The sequence below is a fragment of the Thermobia domestica genome, chromosome 1 (assembly GCF_964235325.1).
Source record: "Thermobia domestica chromosome 1, izTheDome1.hap1.1, whole genome shotgun sequence".
NCBI classification, from domain to species: domain Eukaryota; kingdom Metazoa; phylum Arthropoda; class Insecta; order Zygentoma; family Lepismatidae; genus Thermobia; species Thermobia domestica.
The window spans coordinates 371,351,885-371,375,216 of record NC_137454.1 but is presented as its reverse complement, the minus strand read 5'-3'; the positions used below and the strand labels follow the sequence as shown (position 1 = coordinate 371,375,216).

The 23,332-nt window shown below is 36.3% G+C and overlaps 1 long non-coding RNA gene across 1 annotated transcript in view; it reads left to right on the top strand.

The window, feature by feature from the left end:
* LOC145664326 (uncharacterized) overlaps window positions 1-23,332 on the top strand; it is a 97,049-nt gene that overhangs the window by 56,658 nt on the left and 17,059 nt on the right. Inside the window, exon 4 of the long non-coding RNA XR_014127355.1 lies at window positions 5,130-5,209. This is a non-coding gene — a long non-coding RNA (uncharacterized LOC145664326). The remainder of the gene's footprint in view (window positions 1-5,129; window positions 5,210-23,332) is intronic.

The following is a 23,332-nucleotide window of genomic DNA, read 5'->3' as shown; positions in this document are numbered from 1 at the left end:
ATACTACTCATGAACTGTAACTTAAATTTATGTAACATCTCTAGCGGACATTTCTCATCTACTGAAAAATAATCATCTCCATCAGTGTCCGTTATTCAGCGGTTTTACTATATATAATGAACGCAGAAAAATAGTAAAAACATAATCCACACATTAAAAATTCTTGTAAGCTCTTTTTTTTTTAAACATTTATCAGATCGGAGCAGAAAGACATAGGGAGAAAAGAAGAAAATTATAGATCAGAAATACAGCTGTGAAGCTTCCGAGAGGGCGCCATATTGGAATTCCAGCTGCAGCTGTGAAGCTTCCAAGAGGGCATCATATTAGAATTCCAGTTGCAGCTGTGAATCTTCTAAGAGGTCACTATATTGGAATTCCAACTGCAATCCAAGATGGCAACCACCTATATGCTTTATAGATATTTCTCTAGTCTTTAATTTTTTTCTTTTCTTCCTACTTCTTTACCCGTATCTGATGAAGCATTTAGCGAAAGACCTTGAAGTGATTTTTTTTTTTTTTTTTTTTTTAATGTAAGGTTACCAGACGTCATCATTTATGCGGACATGTCCACATTTTAAGAGTAAATATTTCCGTCCATATACAGTTTCTGAAATTTTCTGATTTGTCCGCATTTTCTAAGCTCAGATATATTATCTTTTAATGTAGTTTATCGCATTGGTAGTAGTACTCAATGAAAAATATAGAAGTTGGCTATCTTGGCATGATAATCGCTCTCGCAGCCGCATCGGCATCTATTTTTCGTTCCTTATTTATGTTTTTCATTTTTTTCTTTTTCTTTTTTTTTTTTTTTTTTTTTTTTTTTGTTTGCTATTTTGTGAATATCATATTTAAATATATAAATGCTAATATAAGTTTCTTATTATTGGGTTTATTATATACTTTTAGCATACCAATCAAGTAAGAAAGATAGTTAATGTTTATAAGAACGAGTTAGCCAGTGTGTCCGCATTTTGGCATTTTAAAATATGATAACCTTATATGTGTGATTCATGTTTTCTGCACAGTACATTTTCTATTTGCGCTTCGGGATTCCGTTGTACATTATATACACGGTGTTAAAAATATTTGTCACAATATTTTGGGAATAAATTCCTTACATCAAATAAAGAATAAAGTTCATATAGACCTGTGGTCGGAAGAGCATAGTTTCGTAGTTATATGGAACGGAGAACGTGAAAAAATTAAAGACCCATAGTTCTAGTACTATAGGACCGATCGTAGTTGAGTCAAGACATCACTGAGGAACTAGTATGTGAACTATCCAAATATTCATCTTTCAGAACCTCCGGTACCTGCACAATTATTTTTAGAGAGGCTGTTGGGGAGTACTTAATCACTCTTCACCTACCTCTCTAAAATTTTTTTATGTGTAAGTACTGGAGCATTCTTAAACATGGTTATTTCGATAGTTCACATACCTGTTCCTCAGTGATGTCTTAACCCGACTACGATGGGTCCTATAGTAGTGGAGCTATGAACTTTTAAAGTTCACTTGTTTCACTTTTTCGGCACCTTATAACTCCGAAACTATCCACTTTTGAGCACAGGTCCATATGAACTTTTTTTTTCTCAAAACACCCTGTATAAGTACCTAGGTATATATCTAGGGTGGATCTTTATCTTGAAATGCCCTTGTAATTTTTACTCTAATAGATAAAAAAAAAAAAACTCTGACTATTGCACGATTCAAATATCGATTGGGGAACATTGTTTGACATATTCTGCAATACTACCAGATTCATAGCATTGCCAATCCAACATAAAGTTGTATCTTTTCAAATGATACTTTATCAGATTATTAACTATTTCAGATCTACATGTTAAACGAAAACTTATAACACTATATTGGTTATTTAGCGTTACAGACTAAGAACATCACCCAAATTCGAGATATATTTGGAGGGCTCTATAACAGTAATAACGCAAGTGAGACGGACGGCCCAATGCTCATCCAAACTATATTAGAGTTAAATACCATGATTGTGATATGACATGTTTCGAATAAATGGGAACAAGCTTACAAGGAATTGAAAATTAGACTCTTTTCAAAAGGCTTTATTTCAAAAAAGTACTTAGATAATTATCACTTAATCACGTAGATAGTTTTCAAAAGATGTAAAGATTACATACAGTAAAGAGATCGTTTAGAGTAACGTGGTATCTCAAACCATTTCGAAGATATAAAAAACATTTCTAAAACGTGCTCTCTCTCTCTCTCTCCGTCTCTCTCTCTCTCTCTCTAGGCATGACTATCTCTTTAGTTTTTAACACTGAGGTATTTCGGATGTGCATTCCCTCTAAGTCTCACTTACGATATTACTGTTATATATTTGTGATACTGTGTCCTTAATTTCTTAGTGGTATTTTAGGTCTTCTTTAACATGGAAATTTGAAATACGTAATAATCGGACATAGTACCATTTGAAGAAATATAACTGTATGTTGGGTTTGCAACACTGTTAGCATTTCAGAGTATGTCAAACAATATTTCCCTGTCGTTATTTGCATCGTGCAAAATTTCAGCGTTTTGTGTCCGTTAGTATAAAAGTTACAACAGCGTTTCAAAATAAATGATCCACCCTGTATAGTAAGTCCGATAGAGATGAACCACTTTTTTTCTGAATCCAATAACTCTAATAATTGTCATGTAGAGCATGTTTTCTCTGCACAAAAGCCAAGAAAAAGACTTTCTGTAACCATAACTAAAGGCTTTTAGGATCATATATATGGGTTAGATGGAGTGATGCACCAATGCAGAACCTAAGCAATGAATAAATGAATTGGAACAGTTTTGTCTTTAAATACATTATATTTACAGCTATTAAGTTTTTACTGAAATCTAATATTGATCTCATATAATATAATATTGATTAAACTAAAGTAGGAATATAGAAAATTTAAAAATGAACTTTCTTTTCAACATGGAATCTAGAAAAAGAAACATTTGTAAATGGCAAGAATACATAAGTTTCAAGAATGTTGAATATTACTTTCAATGAAATGTGGTTTAAAAAAACAAGTTTTAACCTACCTGAAATCAATAATCTTGTCTACTGGAGAAATGTAAGGGCTTCTGCTTCAGGAAAACACACAGTGTCTAGCATACATCCGCTGTGACACTATACCAATATTCACGTTGCACTCTGGTGGATAGTTTACTAATTATGGCCCTATTTAATCTCATCCAAGGAGTCCATCTCTACCGGACTTATCCTATATAAAATCCGTTTTTCGCTAGGCACAAAAGTGCAATTATCTGATCCTGCTCTAAATATTAGTTCAGGGGGCACGGTGGCTCAGTGGTAGAGCGTTCACCTCTGGTGCTTGGGGTCCCGGGTTCGATCCCAGACCCCGCCAAGTGAACTTTGTGGTGGACAAACACCGTGCTCGTGGGTTTTCTCGGGGTTCTCCCGTTTCCTCCCACTTTCTTCATTCCACCATTTCACTCATCTCTCATCATCACCGTCTCCTTTAGCCTAACCGGCATAACCGCGGAACGTAAAACTTAAAGATTTCATTTTTTCTAAATATTAGTTCTGTTTATCCCACTTCATTGTGATTCCGAGCGGAAGGAAGTTGTTTCATCTGTCATTAGTGATTGGATTGCTAACGATATTTAAGTACGAGTATTTTCTCATGATAGGCTGTTGAAGAGAGAGAAAATTGATATACAGTACTGAAAGAATGAATTGAATATCATTATAGTATGAAACTCGAGTTTGTTGTGGAACTACGAAGCACCACCATCATACAAGTTTGAACAAGTTTTTTTTTTTTTTTTTTTTTCCTCTTTTGTAATGTATTCTATACTTGTATATAAACATGTTGGAAAAGTTACATATGTATTGTATGTTATTCAAATTCTTACGAACTCATATTATGCGAGTAAGTTTAAAAGTACTTAAACTATCCAGCTTGCTTAACTATCAAGCTTAGCTGAACTATAACAGAAAATAGTGAATTAAGCTAAAATTTCAAAGTGCTTGTGTAACTAATGTGTGGTCTTCCAGCAATTTTATTCATGCAACTTTATATACAAGATGTATTTAAGGCCCCGCTAGATTTAAAAGCTCCTTAGATACCACACATAGAGTTGCATCAACGTGAAATTACTTTTTATAAGTTGCTTAATTTTAAATTTTGAGGACTAATAACGGTTGTTTAAACTGTGCTTGATTTATGTCCTAACAATTATGTAGCCTCTTCTCGAGTCTCAGAATCCTTCGAAAAGTCACTGGAAATGCATACTTTCAATGTTTCAAAGTGATTCTAAAATTAAACAGACATATTGTTGTTAATTGAGCTTGTGGAACGCATTATAAAAATAATTAACAAGTTCCTTCATCCATTTGGCACCGGTTAGAAAACATAAATTACGTAGATAACAGGATGATACAATTCGTTAAAAAAAAAAAAAAAGTTTGATTTAGTTGTTAGTGAACTAAGCAAATCACACTGTTTTTTTTAAATGTATATACAGGGTGTTACAAAAACGTGTCAATATTTTGGGAACCATTCCTCACATCAAAAAAAAAAAAAAAAAAAAAAAAAGTTCATATGGACCTGTGTTCAAAAGTGGATAGTTTCGGAGTTATATGGTACAGGAAATATGAAACAAGTGAACTTTAAAAGTTCATAGCTCCACTACATTGCAGAAACGACTGTGAGAATGTTTGGCCAATAAAGCACAGTTAAAAGGTGGCGTTGGAAGCTCTAGATCGCCACGCCATCAAAATTAGAAAGTTGAAGAATATTTTATAAATTATCTTATGTTGATACAACTCTGCGTTTGGAATCATTGGCGTTTTCAAATCCAGTAGGATTTTAAAAATCATCCTGTACTATACATATATGTTAAATTGATTAATTCATTGATGCATGTAATTATTCGTCTCGTATATGTATGAATAGTAGTGGAAAATGGCATTAGTTGTTGTCGTATAGTTACTTTATTTTATCGTATTTATGTTATAACTATTTTATGTAACTAAAAGTAATGTTACACTATTGAATGATGTGAATGGTATTTTTAGAATTAATGATTAACTTATATGTTTGCCAGTTGCCTGATTATGTTTTTTTACGCTTGAATGTGATTTTATTTTCAGCAATTATTCTGCCCCGAACTCCCATGTCTCCTAAATATGTAGCTACCATCAGAAGTAAGCTAAACTCGTTATCTAAAAGGGTTCGTATTAATTTTATTTAATCCGTTCGTTTTTATATACATAAAATAGAAGCACTGCATGAAATTGCATGAATGCTATATCTCTATCTATTAATTTAATATTATTTTATGTTATTCATTATTGACAATGTTTGTCACCAAGACGTGCTCTGTATATTACCGAATATATGTAACATTTAAACTACACATGTCTGTCTATATCGGAGTAAGATTTGAAGTAACAGGAGGCGCATGTCAAAAAAAGAGCCGCTATTTTTTTACGCGAGGTTGGCACTGATGAAGCTGAGCATGCATAGGATAATGCCTAATATTCTGTACTTGCAACAGAGATAGGTGGCTACGTGCGAGCAGCAGTAAGATGAAAATAGTTGCCGTAATACATCTTGCCAAATGTGAAGTGAGAGATGTACGATATCTGAACGCTAAAGAACAGAATGCATCTGACATCCATCGGGAATTGTGTACCATTTACGGACCGACAGTAATAGTGAAGGGAAGGTCAGGCAATGACGCGGAGAATTTCAAATGTTCATGACGATGAGCATAGCGTAAGTTTCACTGTTCAAACGAACAATCTGGTTTAACGTGTTATCGAGAAAGTGCAATCCAATCGCCGGTTCATAATAACTGAACTCGCCAAGAAGTTTCCGGAAGTGTCTGTGAAAACAGTGCATCGAATTGTGAGAGCTGGGTTATCACAAACTGCGGGCAGGATGGATGCCAAAAATGCGAACAGTCGCTCACAAAAAGCAATGTTTGACAGCTATACGTATTTTTCTTGCCGGCTGGGAGAGGATGACCTCTTTTCTTACATAGTGACGGGAGATGAATCCTGGATATCATACACCACTGGGAAGTCGAAGCAGCAGTCAGTGCAATGGCAATACTTGGTTCTCCTAAAGCGAGGATATTCAAACAAATACCATAAGTTCACAAAATTATGACAACCGTGTTTTGGGACCAAAAGAGTGTGATTCTTGTGGAATTCTTGGAACGAGGATGAACAATTACACCGAATTAGTATTGCGAAACACTGAATAATACGCTACGTGCCATCCAAAATCGGCAGAGAGGGGTGCTACGCGTTGGAATTCTTTTAATCCATGACAACGCCCGCCCACACACAGCTCCTCATACTGTTGAAACAATTCAAAGATTTCGATGGGAATTATTCAGTCATTCCCCTTACAGCCCCGACCTTGCCTCCAACGATTTCTTTCTTTTTCTTTACCTGAAAAAGTGGCTTGGATCGAAACGTTTCAACAACAATGAAGTGCTCGAGACATCAGTTCTGGACTTACTGCATTCTCAGGCGGCAGATTTTTACGCATTGAGTATATGGAAGACTATGTCACGCTACCAGAAATGTCTGAAGGTTGACAGATAGGTAAGGTATGTACTTGTATATCAGTCACAATAAATTTCTTCTTCTATCATTTTCCTGTATTTTAAAAAATATCGGCTCTTTTTTTCTTTATATGCGCTTCATAGAAGAAAACGTTAAAAAGAAATGAGTACTACTCGCAAGAAGTAATAACAGAAAAATCTTTAGAAATATCACGTTGGAGTAGAACAAGTAAACAGAAATATCTAATAAAATGTAATGTGCATCGGAAAATGACAAAGTAGTGAGATACATGGAAAACCTTGAATGAAAGCTGGAAAAAAGTGTAGGGTAGAAAGTATAAGTAAAGAAGAAATTATTTTAAAAAAATTAAGAAAAGAATGAAATTAAAAGAGAAGAATGTTGTTGATGGTGATAATGGTGGCTGCCTTCACTGTTACGCGTATTAGCATTTATGATAGGAATTTTTTGTTGCTTGAAAACAAAGGCAATGGTGGCTCAGTCGTGGAGCGCTCATCTCTGGTGCAAGATGGGTCCTGGCTCGATCCTGGACTATGTGAGTTTGTAGTGAACATCATGATGTCCGTGAGTTTTCTCGGAATTCTCCCATTTCCTTGCACATTATCATTCTATTAATTTATTTCATAATCATTTACCTTCATTAAGAGCCTGCCATACGAAAAATAATACAAAATTTACCATTTTTCTTTTGCTTGTTTTTCATAAGTGAAAGGAGATAATGAATTGCAATTTACCACAATCATACATAATATTATTCTGCAACAAAAAATATGAGCGTGAAGAATTTTCAGTGTTGCCATTCATAAAAATTACAGTGTTGCCAGAGTAACATTTCCCCCAAAATCTGAGTTAAAGCAGCGACTAGAAGAACGAACTCAACTGCATTTGATTACGTATCATGTTGTTTCGGTATCCTGTGAATTACTTTTTGAATACTAGTTGTATTTAGTTTGCAATAAATAAAAGAGTTTTGCTACCTAACATCTCTCTTAGGTATTGGCTCCTGAAATAGTCCCTAAAGAAACAGTTGATAACAACCTCCTTCAGAGTTCATGCCCTGTACAAGGGCAAAATTTATAACAACAGAAAATAAGTCAGATGGCATGGGTAGCCTTAGTGGTTCGGAAATCATGGTTTGACTATATTTTACTTTCGCACACATGTATGCATATATACGACTGGCAAGCTGATGATTCCATAAGTATTCGCACACAAATAAAAAAAGAAAAAAAAAACTTAAACGAATTCCTATTTATTGAATGTATGCGTGTATATATATATATATATGTTATAAAAGAAAGGATGCTGATAACACAAATTCTCACTTGAAAAAGTATGAATGCTTGAGCAAACAACACTATGCACAGACTTCAGAAATATGAAACACTTAGTACGACAAGAAAGAAAAAAAAAGAAAGAAAAGAAAAAAACAAGGTATATGTATGGCAAATGAAAGAACTCAGAAGATAGCCCTTATACTTATTCCTTTTATCACATGCACTAAAACACTGTTTACATCCAGGGTGTCTATCGGTCACGAAAGTCACGAATGTCACGAGAAAGTCACGAAATTTAGCTTTTAGGTCACGATTTTTTTTTTAACTGTACAAATGTAAGTACAGATTGGAAAATGTTGTTCTATAAAACGTCAAAATTCACCGTCAAAAATGTCTATGGTCGGGTTTAGACGCTACCAAATCGCAAGCAAAGTACGTTTCTATCGTATGAATGAAAATTCGGCCAAATTCGCTCTTCAAAATGTTAGAAAATTTTATAATTTGGTAAAGAAAAGGTCACGAAAAAGTCACGAAATTTCATTTTGGAATTTTAGTAGACACCCTGACATCGAAGTTGAGCTTTCACCGTAAAACAGGGGCAGTAAGTATGGGGGTTAGGTAAAGCACTAATTTCCAGCGAAGTCTTGTTGTTTCAAGAACGACGCACTTTATAAAATTATAAAAAAATACGTTTTGTTCACTTTGTGTTGACGCTGTGGTTGTAATCGCACAAATAAATGAATACTAAATCAAAGTCACATGTATACTAGAATAGATCTAAGTTCGTCCGAGGGAGGCTTTTACGTGCCTTACTTTATTAACACCAAGCGCGAATTTTGCTTCTGCCAACACCCGGCTTTTAGGATTTGCTATGGAAAATTCACCAGTTTTATATTCACACTTAATGCAAATATAGTTATGGTATATTGAGTAGTTCTGGCAACACGTCTTTGAGTCCCGTGGGAAACGGAGAACTTGAGATTGAAATTAAATAAGTGTTGTAGACCAACTTTAAGAATTCAGTCTATAACTAATGGATATCTCACATGATAGTCCAATATAAAACAGTTTACAGATTGGCAATTGTGGAGATTGACAATTCTGTCTGCAATTCACACAGAATACAACCACAGTTCCCACCGTAGTTTAGATAATAAAGCGTCGGTGTGTAGGTCTCGCACCTGGTCTGCAATGTAACAATTTCGTATTTAAAAAAGTTTCCAAGCGTTGATTATTTATATGAAAAATATACACAAAATAGACTTAGTAGCCAAAAGCATGAAACATTTAGTTCAATAAAGAATGGTTTCTTTGTATTATTGACGGCACCAGTCTATCTAGAGAACACCTGTGTGCAGAGAAAAGTAGTTTTTCACCTGCTCTAATGCGTTCAGAGCAAAGCAAGAAAATAACTTTTTCTTTCACTTAAATAAAATATCAATTTTGCATGATGAATAAAAATCGTCAAAAATAAACAGTTTGTCCAATAAGTGAGTTGTTATGGCCGATCTGATGGTCATAGTTCTAACATACAGTTATTAAAATTAAATAATAATATTATTTAAAAAGTAGTTCGCAGGATTGCAAAACAACGTGATACGTAATCAAATGCAGTTGAGTTTGTTCCTCTAGTCGCTAGTTTATCTTAAATTTTGGGGAAAATTTTATTCTGGCAACAATGTAATTTCTGTAGATGACAACACTGAAAATTTTTCAGGTTCATATTTTCTGTTGTAGAATAACATTATTTATTATGTGGTAAGTTGCAGTTCATTATCTCTTTTTACATGTGAAAAACAAGCAAAAGAAAAATGGTAAATTTTGTATTATTTTTGGCTCAGGCTCTCAACCGTCCGACTCCTTTAGCCTACAGGGCAAAGCTGTAGGACGCAAAACTGAAAGATTGCATCAACTTGAAGGGTTAAGAAGTTCGATTTAACACAGGCCATAAACACTTTTCATTATTTATCTCGAGTCTATGAAGCTTTTTTTTTTTTTTTTTTTTTTTTTAAAAAAAAGACGATATGAACAACAGATATATTAATGGAGCTGTTCCGATGGAAATTTGATGAGCATCAGGAAGTTGTAATTTATTATGTCAATAATGGATTTCCTTATGGAGTTTTTAGTTACTAATACAAGAAGCAGTATTAACGTATCCATCGTGTACATTGAAAATTATGCCATTTTTTTCAAAAAAATCTACCTATCTATCAAAAAGTCTATCAAATCTATCTATCTATCTATACCTATTCAGGGTGTCTATCGGGCACGAAAGTCACGAATGTCATGAAAAAGTCACGAAATTTAGCTTTTGGGTCACGATTTTTTAAACTGCAAATGTAAGTACAGATTGAAAACATTTGTTCTATAAAACGTCAAATTTCACCACCAAAAATGTCTATGGTCGGCTGTAAACGCTACCAAATCGCAAGCAAAATACGTTTGTATCGCATGGATGAAAATTCGGCCTAATTCGCACCCAAATTCGCTCTTGAAAATGTTAGAAAATTTTATGATTTGGTAAAGAAAAGGTCACGAAAAAGTCACGAAATTTCATTTTCGAATCTTAATAGACGCCCTGGTATTTCTTCGAATATAAGGCGCCATCGAATCCAAAACGCACCTGAAATTTCACCTCATTTAAGCTCATTTTAAAAAAGCGTCGAATCTAAGGCGCAGAAATAATGTAAAAATGGGAGTAATTTTGATAATCATTTTCTTATCAGTAAAACGAAATGTTCATTGTTCGTGAGCGATTACATCTTTGTGCAGTCTGTTATTGTTGTAATACAACCAATTTTAAGCAAATTAGTTGTAACTACCACTATTAAAGACTGCAAGTAGATTCTATGTTGTAACCTACGTGCATTGAATAAGTATGTATATTGCAGTATATACATCGAATCCAAAACGCCATCGAATTCAAGGCGCACCTGAATTTTGGACGTCTAAAAGCTGACAAAAAGGTGCGCCTTATATTCGAAGAAATACGGTATACATATATAGAAATGGTGCCCACGGACCACAGAGCACTATTCTACAAGTTAAAATAAAGCAAAAAATATATATGTACTTTTCGGGTCCCCGTCCCGACAAGCAAATTGAACTATGTGGCTACGTCGCAGATAAAGAACCATAGAGTAGATCTACCAATCTTTCAAATAGTTACATTGATTCTTTCCAGATGGCAGTTAAGTCGATATAGATTGATACTAACATCATTAGTGTAGCAATCAGTGTATATATATATATATAGGAGAAGGTAGTACACAGTGGATCAGAAGGTGTTATTCATTCATTTATTGCAGAAATTCAACTAGCGCATGTCAGTTGTTCTGTTTCACATTACACATTTATTAACGAAATGTCAACAACAATGGATGCTTCTCAACTGTGGTGAAGTGTGAAATGTGTTTTGCTTGTGCTAAATTAAAAAATAAAGTATTAGAAGTGAATGCTGTGACGTTGTGATTTTATCTTGTAATTTAGAATATCACGGACATGGGAAGTAGGTAAGAATGTATTTGTAATATAGCATTGTTTATTTTGTTCTTCAGCTTTAATAACTCCTTGTCGTGGGAAACTATTTGGGTTGACATCAACAAGTACACAGTGGATCACATCGGTGTGGTACATAGTGGACTGATCCACTCTGTACCTCACTATGTTTACAAAAGTTCAATGTATTTGGCATACTCATTTAGAAACACGTCATAGTATTGGCGTCTCACGGAGCTTTTACCATCATGCTACACGTTACAAATTAATGGTTTGACCACGAGGAAATACACGCAAAATATGCAACGTGAAAGACATTTCGATGAGAGAAGCAGTGCAATTAGTGGTGGAGCAGGGATATTCTATTAGAAGTGTTGTGAAATTGAAGAACATTGGTTTCACAACTTTGAACAGATATGTGTCAAAAAATAAGAAGGCACCAGGTGATAGTGTTAAAATGGAGCCAAATTATTCTGTACGACAAATATTTACTTTAGAGTTATAGCACGGCCAACAAGAGATGGTCTCTGACGTTTCTTACCACATGCGATGGGACATTGCAGCCCCTACTTTGATACCAGTGTTACCAACCACCATCACTCTGTCTTATACCATTAATTAAATTGCCACTACAGTTACACCGAAAAAAAACCTTGACACGCGAGTAGTGGCAATGTCACTGCGAGCTGTCAGAGACGTTCTCTTACTGGACGCAGAGCATTTACTTTTGTGAAATATATAAAAACGTGCAACAAACGTGGCACTGTTAGTCTGTTATGACCGTGAGGCGTTTGGTGTACGAAATTGTCAAGAATAACAATATATCGATCTCTATTTCGTGGGGAAAAAAAGCAAAAGTAGAGTGGATCGTAATAAAGTTCTTAGTATTCGAAATCCAGAAGGTGTATTTAATGCGTCAGTCTTGGACTCTAAAGATTGACGTCATTCAACAAACACGATGTTGAGGCATTCTTTAGTAATTTACGTAACTTATCTACGAAATACCACAAATTCGGTAGCCTTTCACGTATTTTGAAGTTAAATGAGACAGGAACTACAACAATTCAGACATGCAAGGAAGTAATAGCAGAGAAAGAAGCCAAGCAATTATATCTATGCCCGAGTGATGGAAAAGGGGTCCTCGTTATGACGTGTATGATAGTGAGCATCGGGTATATTTTTGGCAGCAGCTATGGTTTATCCTAGGAAATATTTTAAACAACACATGATCAATGAGGCATCAGCTAACACTCAGTTTGAGAACTCCATCATGATGGATGAATAAAGAATTGTTACCACATTCTAGCAATAAAATTAACAGTTGAATGTGCCTGTTTTCGGACCATTGAAAGCACACTAAAATGCTGCCGTGAATACCTGGTTTTTACAAAACCCAAGAGTACCCATGTCAATATACGAAGTATCTCAATGTTTGAGAATAGCACGAGCAGTGATCCAACATCAAAGCAGATTTCAGAAAGGCAGGAATGTTTCCTTACGATCAAAATGTATTTACAGACCTTGATTTTCTTTTCTATGCTGTATGTAAGCAAAAGCAAATAGAAGACCAAATCAATGCACCTCTCTCAAGCAACAATTCTCTAATTCAAGAAGTACAGAATATAGATGCAGATCCTAGAGAAAATGCTTCCCAGAAAGGAGAACATAACAGTGTTTTTGTGTCACCTCAAGAAACATCGTAAAAAGAAAGGCAGAAGCCGTATCTTAACAGACACTCCGGAAAGAGCGAAACGTTTTGAAGGGAAAGCCAGTGAATAAAGGGAGTGCAAATTCAGCAGCAATTTAAAACAGAGGCGAAAGAAAAAGTAAGACATATCCTGAAGGAAGGAAAAAAAAAAGCGATAGTTCAACGGTGAATGATGATTTTCAGCCAATTGTATTATAAGATTCTTCAGATGACGATGTTACTTTAGAAAACAAAATCTTTCAGTTTAACATCTCATGATTATGCCCTCATTCTAAGGGAGACGGATGATGCTACTTTAGAGACAGAAACTACTACATATGATGATTTGGAACAGAGCCAAAGAGAACTTCAACCTGGTGACTATGTTCTTGTAAGATTTCTTTCACGGATACATTACGTTAGTCAAATCACGACCAGGAAAGACAATGATGATTTCGTTTCTAAGAAGTGAGAAGATGCATGAAAATTTCGTCCAACCAAATAATCCAGATATTGCACCCATACATAATATTTGCATAGTAGGGGGAGCTTTCAAAATATCTTGTTGTGAAACATAAAATACTGTCTGGTAATATCAGGTTGCCGGTAGAGTTCAGGGAATTGATCTCCGCTAATCTTTTGAAGTTTCAAAGGATGATAATGTCAACTTGGACCTATGTCATAGTGAAACTAATAATTTGCATAATCAGACTAATTAAATTCAATGCAGAGAGAGAAAGTTATATTCTCTATTTTTATAACAAATTGTTTATGCTATTGTGCATAATTACATAAACTACTCAATTTACTAATCCAGAACCTATAATACTCTGGACAAGATATCAGTTTAATTGTACAAAAGTTTGTTTTACAACAGTCATTTGTATTATTTAGTTTGGTAATCAATTCGTGAAATTAATAGTATGATTAAAACTATTGTAATATTTCAATTCTAACTTTTATTTAGAACTTTTAAATTTATTTTGTATTGTGAGTAATAGTACAGGTTTTGGCAATAATGCTTAAAATTTTATGTAGATTTGGAAATTTTCAGATGATGGGTCCCTGAATATTGATCATACGTTTCTATTCATTACTTTCAATACATTGCACCTTTGATCCACTGTGTACGCATATATGATCCTCTGTGTACGATGGTAGCACACAGTGAACCACTTTACAAGCATTAGCGTTAACTGTAACTGTAAGAGCAGCGCTATATATAGTGTGTAGTCGGTGTTAAATGAAGCTCTTAATTATCACAGAAGGTGATAATTTGATCGTCAAAATCAAATGATAAAAAGCATTTATTGGTTGATTTGGAATTTAGCATCCCTTTCAGCACTGAGGCTACATAAGACTTGGACCTACAGCTTAAGATGGGATCCCAACCACATGAATTCCCACCGGAACTCAAAGCCGAATCTACCGCGCTGAAGTCGAGTACCTTAATTATACTTGAGGCGTGTTATTACACCGAAAATTACAAGTATCTTGTCAGTGCTCTTTTTATAATGCATCACAATCCTCTGCGTAATTCAATTTTTTTCGTATAAATTTCTGGACCTACTTTCTTGTACAGTAAGGAACACTTCTGGATGGTACACTTTTCCCGTAAATTTCCATATGGGTGTACCATCCAGAAGTGTCCTTTAACTGTAGTATTTGAAGTTGTGTCTTGCACTTCTTGATATGTTTTATAAGGTAGTTATGGCTCAAACCGTGCTGTGTCACCAAGAAAATTTCAAGTCCAAAGTTAAGCGTTTCACCTACATTAACTGAGTCCATGAGTAGATTCTATCGTTTCGTAAATATTCCGTAATGTGTTCCAAATTTTTCTGCAGTTATTTTGTGTGAGTCATGTCCTTCTATTTCTAATATTTTCTTCTCTTTCTTCAAACTCTTATCACATTTTAATCTGGCAGCATATTACTAGCCGTAAATTCAAAATAACTGATAAATGATACATGAACGGGATGTTTCTCTTCGTAGCAAAGCTAAGCGGATGAACACAGCCACGACACAGAAACCATACTTTCTCTCATCGCGCGCCTTTTACAAACGCCAATTTCATTTCCACATTCGCCTTTCTCATTCAATTCCTTGACACCGTAAAAAAAAGTTAAATATCATAGACGTTTTACTCCCTCTCTCAGGTAAGAGCACGTGGCAACCTTAGGTGTCGTATTGGTTTCTTTTCTTTCATACAGCGTTGTCATTCGCTGGCTGTACTTACAAGGAAAGTACTTAGGCTCGAACGGGTGAATACGCACAAAAAGAAAAGCATGTTTAATTTTAGCACCCCGAAAGCAAACAGTGATGTCTGTTTTTCTGCAAGATGGTGTAAACGTCCGCAAGAGCAGGGCGCAAGTTGAGCACGTGCCATAACTAAAGGGCGTCTATAAAAACTGACCCCGGGTCATTTTTGCGGAAACGGTTGAATGGATGGAAAAATCAGCGAACACATATCCCATTATTTTTAGGAGCACATATTTTGAATGAAAAAGTGGTGTCCTAGGGGTCTCCAGGAGGGTCTCAGACAGGGTCCAACCAAAATTTTCAAATGGTAAGGGGGTCAAGTAGTATATCGTTGGAAAGGTATTGTGAAAGGAAATAAGATGAAGCTATTCCCGAGTCTCTGCGCTCACCCTGTACAAAATGGTAGGCAGTCAAAATGTCAACACAGCTATTGTCAATATCATGAAAGAGTCTGTGAACACCATTTTGCTGACTACTTCCAGTTATGTTCCCGTGTGCAGCAGCCGAATTTACACGATCGGTTCTTTCTCCTAAAATTACATTCGGCCATCTACAATTAGTTCTTGGTGGATATCTATCGGCCAATGCTTCCTTACGCATGGCAGAAAGCTGGTTATGACAATGGTGAACCTGTGCAGGCTTTCAAGAGTGTGTGGCTTTCCATACGGACATTACTGAGTGTGCGGTGTTGACATATGACAATTGTTCTTTTGTTACCTGTGCGTTCTGTAGTCTTCCATACTACTTTGATAATTTTATTGAGAATCCTCATGTGCACTTATAGTTACGTTACCTACTATGACCTCTCGTGGAAGTTTCCAGCATCTTGCAGACAAACGAACGTCATCATTTGCTTGAAGGTAAGGGGACTTGTTTCATCTTGTTTCTTTCTACAATACCTTTCCAATGATCTACTACTTGACACCCCTTGCCATTTGGACCCTGGGAGCAATTTTGGTTGAACCCTGTCTGGGAACCTCCGGGAGACACCTAGGACACAACTTTTTCATTCAAAATATTTGCCCCAACCGTTTCGGCAAAAATGACTTGGGGTCAGGTTTTATAGACGCCCTAAAGGGGGCACGTGCTCTACTTTGCCCAGCTCTTGCGGACGTTTACACCATCTTGCAGAAAAACTGACATCACTGTTTGCTTCTGGGGTGCTAACATTACACATCCTTTCCTTTTTGTGCGTATTCATCCGTTCGAGCTCAAGTACTTTCCTTGTTAGTGTTGCCAGCGGCACACACTGGTCCCGATTACCAGAATCATGGCCAAAAACTCCTAAATCAAAGTTTGATTTGGAGACTTTTAAGATCCTATTATAGTCAGGTTAGTATCTTTACCGTTAAAAACGATCGTTTTTGAGGGCCCAATTAGGTGGCTGGAGGCATGACGCACTACGTCGGGACACCCAAATTAATTCGTGTAAATTCCACAGAGGAGAGAAATGAGCCCGAATATGATGTTAAATAACATCCCAAAGGTGTTCAATTGGGTACAGATCAGGTGAGTTTGGAGGCCATTGCTGCTCCTCGAACCACTGCAACACAACGTTGGTCTAGTGACAGAAATCGTTATCCTGTTAAAGTATGCCGTTGCCAGCCGGAAACATGGGCTACCTGAATGAGTGTACAGCATGATCAGCAATGACTTCCAGATAGGTAGGAACTATCACAGTTCCCTGCTCAAGCACTACTGGGCCCATGGATAATCGTGAAGTTTCTCCAAAATTATCATGGAGCCTGTCGTTGTCTTACTGTGTGCGTTCTTCAGTGACTTTTCCCCTCGAAGATTACTGATTTTGATCCGGCCACCGATGTGATGAAGGTAGTATCGTAATTCATAGGACCTTGCAACGTTGGTACCATGCTCGGCGCTCTAGTGATGATAAGCACGTGTCTGTACCAGTCATAATCGACGATTATGGTTGCGGTTAACATTAGTACATGTGAGGGACGTCGGCTGCGAAGATTCGTATCTAACAATGTACGGTGAACTGTGTGCTCAGACATACTCGGACTTGTTCATTATTAAAGTCTGCTTTTAATAGTGCCACAGTTTACGCCCTATCATGTTGTACCAACTTCGACAGTTTATGATATCGGGTATCTTTAATGCGGTATGTTCGCCCCATGCCTTGTCGTTTAGTGTTGATTTCACAATCTTTTTCCCACCTTTGGATGACTAACCACAGCAGATAACGAACTCACGACAAGACGTACTGTTTCCGAGATGATCGTTCCAACCGTCTGGCCCATATCGAATTCAAGAAATCGCTGACCTTTTCTATTCTTCTCAAAAGCATCAGAGTGACTGATTGAGTGAGATCCCTGTCACCATCTCGCGAGTGAATCTGCGTGCTTCGTGATTTTTACGTTACCCAACGACTTCGTTCAAAAAGTAGCTGGTGTCATAATGATTGGGCTAGTGCGTGTATTTTCAGTCTAGCTAGCCACATCGTATCTGGCTCAGAATGCAAGTAAACATAGTTTTCAATCGTGCTTTATTTCCTTGTGTTTGTAGTTATTCAGTGTTCTTTTTCAAATGAAGTAAATAGCTGAAAGTAAATAAATTTCAGCTATGTAAATTACATGCACAATTTTTTTCTGATTTTTAAACTTGTTTTTCATTTACGTAAAACTAAAGTAGAAACTCGTGCTTAATCCATTTTGTTTCATCCAAGTTTTTTTTTTTTTTCGGAAATGCGTATACTTTATTTTGGGCGCGCATTGAAACTTCCTTTTTGTTTTATGTAAATTTGAGTAAAAATATTCAATAACATCTAGTAATAAATTTATTTTGTCGTCTAAAATACAAAATCCGCGAGCTGAGAAACCTCAATACTGATTTTTTCTTAAAATCGAATTATTTTTAAGACTGCCATAATGGATACGTCTTTTTATTCTTTTCAAAAATGATACGAAATTCGAAATCAACGAACTCTAAAATCTCCAATATCTATTTTTATTGAAATCAAATTATTTTTCAGTATGTCCGCCATATTGGATCCGTCATTTTATGTTCGTTTTAAGTTATTTCTAAAAAAAAATGTGAGCACTCTTCAACATCAGCAATCTGAAAAATCCGTATGCACTCAAATTTAAGAAGACTAAATTACGTGTTAGACTTTTGACCACGTTTTTGGAAATTGGGACTAACACTGAAACTACAATCACTGTATCGATCACACAAGCGAGGGACGAAGTGGGAGGAGGAGTAATTAAATGTGGCTTAGTTTTAGACCAACAATTTCGTCAAAAGTGAACTAAATAATTCTCAGAAGGTTGTTATTTGTTTTATTTTTTCTGAATAATCTCCAAGTACTATACACTTGCATGTTGATACGCTGTCCTGGTTTTTCTATATATTCCATTAGTAACATTTTCTGTCACTTCCGATCGGCAGACTCGCTAGCTGAGCTATATTCTTTTTCTTTTCTTCCTTCTTGGCTCATTCAATGAGCTTGAAAGCTCCAGTGTTACCATTTAGTGCGTTTAGTGTGTTGTTTGTGTTGTGTGATTTCAGTACTATTTAATGTGATTGTTTTGTAGGTGTATGCTTTTTTCTGTCAAGTACTATGGATGTGCAGTCTTGTTCAATAAATCTTGGCCAATCATCTTGCTTTACAAGGCCATATTCTGGCAACCGTACGTAGGAAATTCTAATACTTCAAAGAGTTAGTTGGTGAAACTGTAACACGTGTTGAATTTTAATGAAAATATATAGTTTTGCTCAGCAAATAATTAGTTTGTATCTAATACTTCAGCTCTAAATAAAGTTATCAGTAGAGTTTGGCCAAATAAAATCCAAATTTATTTGATTTGATTCTAACTGTACTGTGCTATAGGAGTGTACGACTTTTCAAAAAGAGGTGGGTGTCCAGAGGTTTTTTTATTTAAAAAAAAAAAAAAACTGTACATTTTCGTATTTTAATTCTTTGTTCACAATCGCAGTTAAAAGATTTTCAGCACCCTTGTACAAAAGTTATATGTTCGTCTATAACTACACTAATGTCCAAAATGATTGTCGCATATCTATAACTGTCTTCTTGTAAGAATATAATTTGATAATGATTTTACAGGGTACTTTTACTACTGATACTGTGTATATAATCGGGAAATATATATTTGTGGTAAATTTCGTAGGAAAAGAATTATAAATACGAAAATTAGAATGAGTAAAACAAAATGTTGCTAAATGGACAAGAAAGTTTTATTTTCGTTTTATTCTTCTTATTTACTGCTCTTTTGACATGACATTTGCCATTTGTATGTCTTTATTGATTATACACGTACTAACATTGCAAGAAATACCGGGCGAATTCGTTATCAAATTGTATTCCTACAACAACATATTTATAGACATGCGACAATAATTTTCGACATTTCGTACACCAACATTTCGAGCGTATGAGTGTACATTTCGAGCACCATATTACATCATAATTTAGTGTCAAAACGTTCATAGATGTATGACGCAAAAAGATCATTTAGCTCAAATGTTATATTTATATTATTAGTTCTGGTAATGAAATTGATCGTAGAATTTTAACTGAGTTAGATTACTTAATTTTCCCTAAACAGGATGCCAAGACTTTTTGGTGCTACCATTATGATACAGAATCTGTAGATGTTAAGACATATTGCATGTAAAGGATTCAATATATCCTTTGCATGTTCAAAACAGTAATATTATGACTGACTTTCAAAAGAGTAAATGAGTGTTGGTAATTACAGCATTTGAGAATATACTTGGGTATACTATAAATTTTTTTGGTTTGCTTTACAGGATTTATATTTATTTTTTATGGTTAATAATTAATATTTTTAAATTTGTAATCTTTGTTTTTATTTCAATCATCTTTGTCTCCATCTTTCCCCATGTTTATATGGGATCGGCGTTCCCATCTTTAATTCAGTTCTTCCACTTTCTTCTATCATTAGCGTTCTATATTTTCCATCCGCTTTTCCTCAGATAATCTCGTATCTTGTCCTTCCATCTTAACTTGGTTCTTTCCCTTTACCTTCTTGTTACTTACATTTTTTCAGTTTTCTTCCCCACACAATCGTCATTTCTTCGTTCTATGTGTTCTAACATCTCAGCCCCCATGTTTGAATCTTCTTACTCAAGGTTCCCATCTTAACAGTGCTTCTTTATAATCGTTCCTTATTCTATCCTTCTCCTCATTCCACATATCCATCTTGGCTTTCTTGTCCCTCTCAATTCCACCTTTTTGTAGATCCTTGTGATTGCAGAGATTTCACACTTTAGATCATTAATGGTCATGTTACCGTGTTATACAGGGTGATTTAAAAAAATCACGGATTTCATTTGGGTCTAGAATTTCTAATTGAAGTCCGATTTTCATGCCGTTTGTGTAAATGATCAAGGAGGGATGGGAAATTTATGGGACTATGTTTACTCGTTTAAATTTATCCGGGATAATATCAACCATACCTCAAGTAAAACAGCAAATATTCGCGAGTGTACCTTACAATTGGAATGAAGTTTTGGATTTTTGAAGCGAAATTGCAGAATACAGATTAAGTGTTAGTGAGAATACATATCAAGTGTTAGTAGCAATACGCATAAATCACATGTTGAATAGCTATAGCCGGTTTCTTGCGACAAACGACGTAGAGATTTCTTGGGTGACCCAAGGAGTTGATAACTAACATCTTCCACAACACTTGCCTGCGGAGTCCGATGCTTCCCTGTGTCACTCAGAAGCGATCTTTTTGTTTTTCTCCATTTTTTTCACTAGCGACCATATGTTCTTGTCTGGGGCAGAACGTGAGGCAGATTTGTTTCTAAATGCTCTTTGCGTAGCAACAACAGATTCCGTTCTCCAAAAACTTTTAACGATAAACTCACGTTGCTCCAAAGAGTACATTATTGTGTGTCCTGATCATACTAACATAGTAGCACAGAACAGAACTGTACAGCACAATTTCCAATACAACGGTCCAGTTTCCTGTTTGTCATTGCCCTTGGCGAGGTTGTCATCTAACGAAGAAAAGTCAAATTTTCACACCACACTGCACCTCATTCCAATTGTAAAGTACACTGGTGAATATTTGCTGTTTTTCTTGACGTGTGACCGATATTACCCGGGGTGAATTTAAACAAGTAAACAAAGTTCCATAAATTTCCCATCCTTTCTTGGTCATTTGCCACAAACCGCATAAAAATCGGACTTCAGATAGAAATTTTAGACCCAAATGAAATCCGTGAGTTTTTTTTAAAAAATACATCACCCTGTAATATATATATAGGGTGAGTCAAAAGTCCTTGGACCCCTGCATAAGTTCGGGGGGTCCCGTTCGAAAATCGACGGGAAAAGTAAAAAGTGATGATGGGAACAGGTTTGATGAGCGGCCGCAACTTTTGGAGTGTGTCATTCATGGCTGCCATTTTGGATTCAAGTCATTTTTTTTAAAATGGGAAGGGTGTATGACACATCAAATAACACTAGCTTGAGCTCAGGAATTTAGTGGTGTAATTTGTTGTTGTTGTTTTTTTTTTCCTACTTTGTACAGTTTAGAAGTTATTAATGTTCAAAGGTGGGAAATTACCTTGATACTGACTCAGTTCTTTGTTCCAGGTGATCTAAAATGGGTCTGACGTGAACAGAAGATCGAAATCATCCTTATATCAGGGGAACGCAGCTACCGAACAATAGCAGCTGACTACAACAGACGGCACCCAGAGAGAGAACCGGTATCGCACAGCCCGGAGGCTCACGTGATCACCAAATTCCGTTAGACGGGTTATGTCCGTTAGACGGGTTATGTTCAAGATAGGGTACGTAGTGGGCGACCAAAGACTGCCACCAATGAGGAAACTGCAACGGCGGTTGTTGCGACGTTTATGAAAAGTCCTAAACGAAGTACCCGTCGTGTGTCCCTAGCATGTGCAGTAAGCCAATCCTCCGTTATCCGGATATTGCACGCCAATCAGTGGCATCCTTACAACCTGCACATGCAACATAAACTGAACGAGGATGACCCTGATCGCCGGTTGGAGTTCTGTATGTGGGCTACCGAACAACACTAACTGGATCCTGCGTTTGCCAAGGGCATACTGTTCAGCGACGAGGCGTATTTCACTTTGAACGGGAGGTTAATCGACATAATTGTCGATACTGGTGTGACGCAAATCCGAACTGGGTTGACCTGAGTCGAGAACATAGTCCAGCGAAGGTAATGGTGTGGTGTGGCATATGGGACACCCGCATCATTGGGCCATTTTTCATTTACAACATCTTAACTGCACCACGGTATCTGATGCTGCTGCAGGACCTTGTGTTCCCTGCCACACTGAACGCTGACGGCATTTTCCCATCTTATTTTCAGCACGATGGAGCCCCTCCACACTATGGACTTGGTGTCCGTGAATTGGTGGATGAACAACTGCCAGGGAAGTAGATTGGTCGCCGTGGTCCCGTGGAGTGGCCGCCCAGATCCCCTGACTTAATGCCCCTTGATTTTTATCTATGGGGACATCTTAAACAGATAGTGTATGCTGAGACAATCCGTGATTTGAGACACATGGAGGAACGCATCCAACAAGCCTGTGACGAAATTTCAGGAGATATTCTCCTCCGTGTGCAGTCAGAGTGGTTGCGGCGACTACAGTTGTGCATTGCACGGGATGGACAACACGTAGAACATGTGTTGTAGCATTCAGTATCAAGGTAATTTCCCACCTTTGAACATTAATAACTTCTAAACTGTACAAGATTAAAAAAAAAAAAAATACACCACTAAATTCCTGAGCTCAGGCTAGTGTTATTTGATGTGTCATGCACCCCCCTTCCCATTTAAAAAAATTGACTTGAATCCAAAATGGCGGATTTCAAGATGGCGGCCATGAATGCCGTACACTCCAAAGGTTGCGGTCCTTCATCAAACCTCTGTTCCCATCATCACTTTTTACTTTTCCCGTCGATTTTCAAACTTATGCAGGTGTCCAAGGACTTTTGACTCACCCTGTATATTGCGTTTTAACGTGCAAGTTACTTTCTTGCC